The following is an 8908-nucleotide window of genomic DNA, read 5'->3' as shown; positions in this document are numbered from 1 at the left end:
AAAAAAGCTCTGCAGAATCCAATGGGTTTTGATTCGTGGAAAAGTGGAGAACAAGAGAGTGCATCTACATTGTAGAGTTAATGCTAATGGGTGCCAAGGCTCAAAGGTATGGAATCATAGAAGTCACAGATTTTTTAAGGCACCAGCACTCCATGACAGAGAAGGCTAAAGACTTTGTGCCTCCATGTACCCCAATTGGTGTAGGCAGGGGTGCCCTACCATTCTTTCTGTAGCAGAAAGCACTATTTGCTGTGCCCTCCATATTCCTAGGGGAATGAATCCATTGATTTGTGGCTCTGGTTCCCTAAATAATCCATTTCAGTATCATAATACCAGTTTGAGTAATGCTGTCTGTTAAAATAAATAGTCATCATGAGCATATTCCATTCTTTATTAATTTAAAAGTTATTTCCAATAAAGATGAATCAGTGAATATAAGAACGCAAGGTAAAACTAAACCAAGGAATTGGCAGTCCTTATTACTCTGCTCTCCCCATGAGGTTTGCAGCAAACTAGTTAAGGCAAATCCATACAATAACACATGAACCGCTGAATCCTTCCAGGCACAGAGCAGTTTCAGAGCAAATCTCCCAGATCATTAAACCAGTCTGTCAGAAGCACATTGGCTATTTCTCGCTTCCTGATCCCATAACCACAGAAAAGAGAACATAGTTGCTCCCTTTTTAACTTAAAGGAAAACCACATCTGTTGTGGCAGGATGATGGTATGCTTTGGGCAGAAGGAGAAGGGAAAGGGAAGGGAAGGGAAGGGGGAAGGAGAAAAGAAAGTGAAATACGGAAGGGATTGAGAAATGGAAAAGGAAATGGGGAGGAGAAGGGGAAGGAGAAAAGGGAGGGGAAGAGGGGAAGGGGAAAAGCAGAGGAGGGTAGGAGTAGAAGAAAGAGAGGGAGGAGGAGACAAGGCGAAGAAGGAAAAAGAGAAGAGAAAAGACAGAAAGAAATAAATAAATAGAGAAGGGCAAAAGAAAAAGAGAAGAGAGAAAGAGGAGAGACAGAGAAAGCAGAAACAGAGAAAAAGAAAAGAAAAAGATTAGAGAAAATAGAAAAAGGAAATATGAGATCTAGCAGGGGAGTGCAGCTATCGTATACCCGGGACCGAAGACTGGAGACCTCGGTACACTCCTTCTATACCTAGGAGTCATCCTCTTCCGTCCTCTTCTAAATAACTTAGTTTCCTACTTTTCTATCAACCAAAATGTTCCCCCACTTTTAATGTATCTATTCGAAACTATAAATAAAGTTTAAAAAAAAAGAAAAGAAAAAGGAAATATGAGATGGGAGATATGAGATGTGTGAGATGTGTTCAGTATGTGTGGGGTGCGTGATGTGTGTATGGCTTATGACAAGTGTGTGATGCATCTGGAGTGTGCATCATGTTGAGAGGTTTGCGCTGTAAGATGTCTGTGATGTGCATAGTGTCTATGAGGTGTGTGTGATGTATGTGCTGTGATATATATGACTTGTGTGTGTAGTGTGAGATGTGGGAAAGAGAAGGGGCAGGGGAAGGGGAGGAAGAGGAGGGGAGGGAGAGAGGGAGGGAGAGGGAAGGGAGCGGATGGAAAGGGAGGGAAAGGGGAGGGGAGGGGAGGAGAGGGTGGTGGGCAGGAGGGGGAGAGGAGAGCATGGGGAGGGGAGGAGTAGGATTTAACAGCCACACCTTCCCCACAACTGCATACACATCTTATAACATAACCATGATCAAATTACAAAAAGGAAAGACACTGTTGACAACAAATCAGGTTTAGGACTTTCTTGGTCCTCTGTGTGCTTCAGAGTTTGTTCTGATCATTGCTGCATAGTAAAGATAAAGGGGAGATCCAAAATGAGAAAGGCCTAAATCCCCACATGCTCCATTAATACAAGAAAAAAAGGATTCCCAGATAGGAAACATATTTTTCATTCAGCTTTGGAGCTTAATTGGTGCAAATGAACACACAGATAGTCTCTTGTTCTTCCCCCTTCCCAATGAGGTAAGTAGAGAATACGTTAACGCAGATCCACAAAAACACGCACACACATTCCTGGATTTCAGAGCAAATCCAGCAGATATTTAAATCAGTCTATCAAAAGTACATTGGCTATTTCTCACCTACTTGTCCCATAATCACAGAACGCTGAATACCCTGTTTCCCCGAAAATAAGACATCCCCTGAAAATAAGACCTAGTAGAGGTTTTGCTGAATTGCTTAATATAAGGCCTCCCCAAAAGTAAGACCTAGCAAAGTTTTTGTTTGGAAGCATGTCTGCCAAACTGAATACCAGAGCATGCAGGATTGGTAAATGTACATGGAAATAATGGTAGTAACAAGAAATTCTTGATAGAATTCACAGTTTGTCTGGTTATGCTGGTTTGTGATGACAACTACTGTACAGTATATAATAAATGTTCAAATTTTTTGTTCAACAATAAATGTGAATTCTCCTTCATGGAAAAATAAGACATCTCCTGAAAATAAGACCTAGCACATCTTTGGGAGCAAAAATTAATATAAGACACTGTCTTATTTTCGGGGAAACACGGTATGTTTTTGAAGGAAGGTCTGTGCCTTGCTCTCTTTTTACCTAAGGGATACCACATCAGTTCTGACAGGATGATGGTATGGTTAAGGGAAGGGAGAAGGGAGAAAGAGGGGAAGGGAGAGGAGAAGGAAAGGGGAAGGGGAGAAGGGGAAGGGAAGGGTGAGGAGGGGAAGGGGAAGGGGAGGAGGGGAGGGAAAAGGAAAGGGGAAGGGGAGAAGGCAGGTAGGGAAAGAGGAAGAAGAAAGATAGAAAGGAAAGAGAAAGCAAAGGGGGACAGAAGGGATAGAGAGAAGAAAAAACAAAAGAAGAAAGGAAAGAGAAGAGAGAAAGAGGAGAGAGAGAATAGAGAATGCAAAAACAGTGAGAAAAATGTGAGATGGGAGAAGAGAAAAAGAGAAAGGTTGAAAGAGATGAGAGAAAAGAGAGAGGAGATATGAGATGTGTCAGTTGGGTTAAATATGTGTAGTATGTGAGGTGTATGTGTGGTATGTGAGGTGTGTGTGATGTGTGCATTGTGTGTACCATGTGAGAGATTTGTGGTGTAAGGTGTGTGGAATGCATAGTGTCTTTGAGGTATCTGTGGTGTGAGATATGTGTAATGTATGAGCTGTGTGTGATATGTATGACTTGTGTGTGTGGTGTGGGAAGGGGAAGGGGGAGGGTGGGAGGGAAGGGAGGAGAGGAAGGGAGGGGGAGGGAAAGAGAGGTGGGGGCAGGGGAAGGGGAGGGGGTGGGGAGGGAAAGGGAGGAGAAGGGCAAGGGAAGGGTACGGGGAGGGGGCAAGGGGGAAATGATCAGGAGGAGGGGGAGGGAAGGGAAGGGGAATGCATTGGGTGGGGCAGGAGAGGGAGGAGTAGTATTTCTCAGCCAGACTTTCCTCACAGCTGCATACACATCCTGTAACATAACCATGATCAAATGCCCCCAACTCCCCATGAGGTAGGCAGAAAATAAGTTAACGCAAATCTATACAATCGCACACAAATTCCTGGATTCTTCCTGGCATAGGGCCATTTCAGAGCAAACCAGTATAATAGAAGCACATTGGCTACCTGTCACCTACTTGCCCCATAATCATAAAAAGCTGAAGGTATTTCGGAAAGCAAAATCTGTTTCTCTGCATCCGTTGATCCCTTTTGACTTAAGTGGACAGCACATCAGTTCTGAGTATTAAGACACTCTGACTTGCTTTGTTTTTGTCTCTTCATTTTCAGTTGCTTGTCAATTTTCTTTCGATTAGTTGAAAACTCAAAGCGGTGACTTCCTATATTAACACATCTTACTTGGAGAATAAATAATTTGAACTCCAGAGGTGCAAAGCTGAAGAGTGGCAGGCTGGCATCCTGGAAAATGTAAGGGGAGAAAGAGGGGAATGGAGGGGAGGAGAGGAGAGGGGGGAGAGGTGAGGGGTGGAGGGGCCGGGAGGGGAGGGGAGGGGAAAGGAGGGGAGGGGAGAAGAGGGGAGAGGGGCAGGGGGAACAGGTAGGGAAGGATGGGAGAAAAGAGAGGGGGAGGAGAATGGGAAAGAAAGGGAAAAGAGAGAAGAGAAACAGAAAAGAGAAAAAAGAAGACAAAGGGAAAACATACGAGAAAAGACTACAGAGGAGAACGTCAAAAGAGAAGGAGAAAAAAAAGTTAAAGGTAGAAGAGAGGAAGATGATAGAAGAGGAAAAGGGAGGAAGAAGGGAGATGGGAGAAAGAGAAAGAAAGGCAAAAAGGTAGAAAGATGGGAGAAAAGAGAACGGGAGAAAGAAAGAGAAGATACAAGAGAGGAGAGATGTGTGTGGTGTGTGATGTGCGTAAGGTGTGTATAATATGTATAGCGTAAAATGTGTTAAATGTGTGCGTTGCGTAAGGTGTGTATTGTGTGAAATGTGTGTGGTGTGTGAGGTGCGTGAGAAGTGGGGTGAAGGAAGGAGGGGAGAGAAGGAGAGGGAAGAGAAAGGAGGGAGGGGAAGGGATGGGGAAGGGGAAGGAGAGGGGAGGGAGAAGGGGAGGGGGAAGGGGAGGCAGGGCTTGGAGGAGTTTAGAAGGGGGGAAGGGGACGGGGTAGTGATGGAAGGGAGGGAAAGGAATGGAAGGCGAGGTGTGAGAGGAGGGGAGGGGACGGGAGGTTTGGAGCAGGATTGAACAGCCAGACCTTTGCCACTCCCCTAATTGACAAGAAAACATGGACATTATACTGTGGGGAATATGTCCCAAATGATAATTATTTCATTTTCATCCAGTATGAAAACACAGTCAGCGACCAAGAAGGGACTGTCAACTCAGGAGTTCAGGCTTTCTATAAAAAAAATCCAGTAAAAGGAGGTTAACTGAGGAACACAGGGAGTGAGGACTTTCTGGTTTGTAGGCACCAGGTTGCTTACCCATAACAGGGGGTTTGGGATTTCAAGCTGGTGGGGAATGTTAAAAAAAAGGAAAATATGAAGACAGTTGAGTGGGGGAAGGCAATCCATCAGGAAGATGGGACAACGTGCTGATGTCGTATTCCTGTTGATTTCCCCCATTCCATGTGGCTCCCGCTTCAGGCTGTGATGTCTCTCCTGATGCCTCCACAAGTCCATGTTGTCTGGAAGCCTTTGCTAAACAGATCACAATCGATTGACTTGAAGCTGGCATATTTCCGACTGGGAATGATGAGGCCGGACATCTGGCTGAAAGCTCTGCCACTCTCCTGAGGCTTGTGGGGCTTCTGACCTGAGGATTACAATAAGAAGGACATGACATGACACAAGATAGCTTCAACAGCAAATCAGTCCAAATTGTAAGGACTATATGGGAACTGTAGTTCAAAACATCAGGAGGGCATTAATTTGAGGAAGGCTGAAAGGACAGAACATGTTTTCTTATCCGACTCCCTTGAACACTGCTTCAGTGTGTACCAGTGGAGTATAGAACACACTCTGCTTGGATGATAAACATGCACCAGTGAGAAAATTAAGAGAAGTCTCCACCAAATAAATAAATAAAATCTGAAATAATAACACATTCTGTACAGAAAACTCTGGTTATCAGATAATTTGAAATGAGGGTCCTTGGATAACATACAAGAAAAAAGATGATGTGGCTGACTTTCTTGTTCCAGAGTGGGAGTGATATGGAAGGGAGGGAGGAAACATTTAAACCTCAACTCAAATTTCACTGCCCCCCCCCTTGACAATTATCCAAGTATTACAATGTTTCATTGCATAACAGTCACAGAGATCCTAAAAGTTGAAAATGTACACGTTACTGAAGGGATATTATTGGAAACACTACCAGAAGCACTGCTTGACTATCAAACAAAAAGTGGGTGCTAGAAATAATATCATATGAAAGCTAACTGGCACAACCTGAGGATCACAACCAGATACAGTGAAGACAGCTGTCCTTGTGCTTTGCTACTCTGCTGCTGAATACACATGCCCAGTGTGGAATACATCTCACCACGTTAAAACAGTGGATGTGGCATTATCACAGGATGTCTACGCCCCACACCACTGGAGAAATTATATTGCTTAGCCAGTATTGCAACACCTGACATCCACTGGGAAGTAGCAGCCAGCAATGAATGGACCAAGGCAGTGACATCTCTGGCCCATTCTCTGTTCGGATATCAGCCAGCATGCCAATGCCTTAAATCAAGAAACAGCTTTCTAAGATCTACAGATACACTCGCAGGAACACCTCAGCAAGAGAGAGTCCAAAACTGGCAGGCGAAAACTCAGAACCTCAAGCCATGGCTGATACGGAATGTGAGACTCCCTCCTGGGCACATTCGTGAAAAATCAGACCATGTGATTTTCTGGATATGTTTTCTCATGTTGTCTCTCTTAGTTGAGGTCTACCTATGATGTCAATTACAGGCCTCTCTCATCTTTTTAAGTGGGAGAACTTTTACAATTGGTATCTGACTAAATACTTTTCCCCCCACTATATTTTTAAATCTATATCTGATGGGTATTTTCCCCATTCAACAGAGTGACTATCACACTTCTACCTTCTTGCTGAGATTCAGTAAGAAGTGCCCCTTTTCTGGACTGTCTTTGGTAGTTTGGTTTTGGAGTCTGTGTGTTTATATGGTGAATCTTTGGTATCTTCTGGATTTGAGTTCCAGGATCCGCTGTGGATACCAAGAAACTCTGAAAGAAGTCACATTATATGCAACGGCATAGTAAAATGGTCTTCCTTCTATAAAAAAGCATAATCAATTTGCTCCTTTTGGGAGGGGGTTACTATTTTTAAGCTGTGGATGGTGGAATCCATGGTTTCAAATGTGGGACTGACACTACATGTTTAATGACTTATGTCCCATCTACCCATCGAGAAAGGGAGGGACTTTACAAGATGCCTCTATGACCAAGCCTAATCCTTTTATTAGAAGAGACCCCCTCCGCTTTGTTTATTTGCCAAATAAGTTCAGTGAAAAGTTTATAGCAAAAAAAGGTATATCTGGATAGTCTATGGAACTGTACATTGCATCAAATAGTTATTACTTAATTAATCAGTACGCCCCCTTTGACTAAATCCTATATTCCTCAGAAAGCAGGCCCTCCCTTAACATGCTGAACAGGTCAACCTGCATCTGTGTCACATCTTCATCTGAATGTTTCCTTTTTCAAAAAGAACAGAGAGTATAGCAGAGAAGGAATTCTGTCACAGCCTAACAATGAAAAACATGAAGAAAGGAGAGATGGCTGTTTTTACCACCAGAGGACGCAGTCTTTCTACATAACAGGTGAGGACATCCATTGTTTGATCAATTGGCTAGGATTTCTAGGAAAGATGGGCTCTCTTCTTATAAACACAAAATGTATATCAAAACAGATAAAATGCAGAAAAAAACATTGTTTCACCACAGAAAAGGGATAACAAAATCTGGGAGCAAAAACAGTTTTATTTCGGGGGAAAAGAGAATGTAACAAATTGAAAAAACAGGATTTATATTAAATACACAAACATAATACTTTTAACACCTCATGGACCAAAAAAGATACAAGACTACATAGTACCTTTTTAAACTGCATGTGTTTTACCTGTTTTCTTCTGTGACACATTCCTTGCTCATTTATAATTAAATATATTTGTTATATAATGAAATATATCCATATTTTGTCATTTTTTGCCATTTGTTCACTTTTTGGATATTATAGAATCATAGAATCATGGAGTTGGAAGATACCTCGTGGGCCTTCCAGTCCAACCCCTTGCCAAGAAACAGGAAAATCGCATTTAAAGCGCCCCTGACAGATGGCCATCCAGCCTCTGCTTAAAAGCCTCCAAAGAAGGAGCCTCCACCACAGTCCTGGGGAGAGAGTTCCACTGCTGAACAGCTCTCACAGCAGAGGAATTCTCTGCTCCAGAGTGTGGTGGAGGCTCCTTCTTTGGAGGCTGATTAACTGAAACATTCACACTTGCCTCCAACAGACAAGAGTTCTTTCTCCCATCCTGGACCTATGCACATTTGGAAATGGGTTGTTATGTGCTTTCAAGTCATTTCTTTCTTACTTACAGTGATCATAAGGTGTTTATGAGTTTTCTGAGGCTAAGAGTCTGTGACCCTCCCAAAGTCACCCAGAGGGTTTCCATAGCTGAACAAGACATCAAACCCCAATCTCCAGCTGTAGTCTAATTTTCAAAGCATTACAGCATGCTGGCTCCTTGTAAAGTAGCCCCATTCAAAATATTTTTGAAAAATATATAGACTTCACACTTGAAATAACCATCCAAGCAAAATAAATGCATTATTTATTTTAAAAGTTTAGCCATTAAGTGGCTCCAAAAGACTAGACATTTTTGTCAAGCCTTGATTTCTGGAGTTGTCATATGTCATAGGCCATCATTTTGATCCATTTATGGATATGATCCCTAGGAAAGTAGGTTCTCTTTTTATAAACAGATAAAATGTGGAAAGAAATCATTATTTAACCATGGGAAAAAGGCTATCAAATTCCGAGGATCAAAACAGTTTCCGTTCAGGAAAAAGAGAATATAACAAATTGAAAAAGTGGAAATTACATTAAATACACAAACATAAAACTTTTGACACTCATGGACTGGAAAACATACAGACAAGATAGTATCTACATGTGTTTTATTTGTTTTTCTTCCATGACAAATTTCTTGTTACTTTTGAATTAATTATTTTAACTTTGTTCATATATATACACACACACTTTTTGTCATTCAATGATCTTCTGAATATTAAAGTGGCTGGTTATTACTTTTAAGTTAATTATGTGTTTTATGCCTAATTGACTACTTCTAAAATGTGGAAACCATGGAGGAGGGCAAAACTGAGCTGCACGTTTAATGTGTGATATTTACCACGATGCTATCACAGAAATGGGGGTTTTCATGGTTGAGCAAGAAATCGAACCCTGATC

General features: G+C 42.2%; 1 long non-coding RNA gene across 1 annotated transcript; it reads left to right on the top strand.

Annotated features, from left to right (window-relative positions):
• The first annotated feature begins 1620 nt into the window (after window positions 1-1620).
• On the top strand, window positions 1621-5545 carry LOC134298298 (uncharacterized). The gene is made up of 3 exons (XR_010005307.1): window positions 1621-1990; window positions 3755-3892; window positions 5072-5545. It is a non-coding gene; the product is annotated as an uncharacterized LOC134298298 (long non-coding RNA).
• The last annotated feature ends 3363 nt before the right edge of the window (window positions 5546-8908 follow it).

The sequence above is a fragment of the Anolis carolinensis genome, chromosome 4 (assembly GCF_035594765.1).
Source record: "Anolis carolinensis isolate JA03-04 chromosome 4, rAnoCar3.1.pri, whole genome shotgun sequence".
Taxonomy (NCBI): Eukaryota; Metazoa; Chordata; class Lepidosauria; order Squamata; family Dactyloidae; genus Anolis; species Anolis carolinensis.
This window is presented reverse-complemented; position numbering and strand designations above follow the sequence as displayed.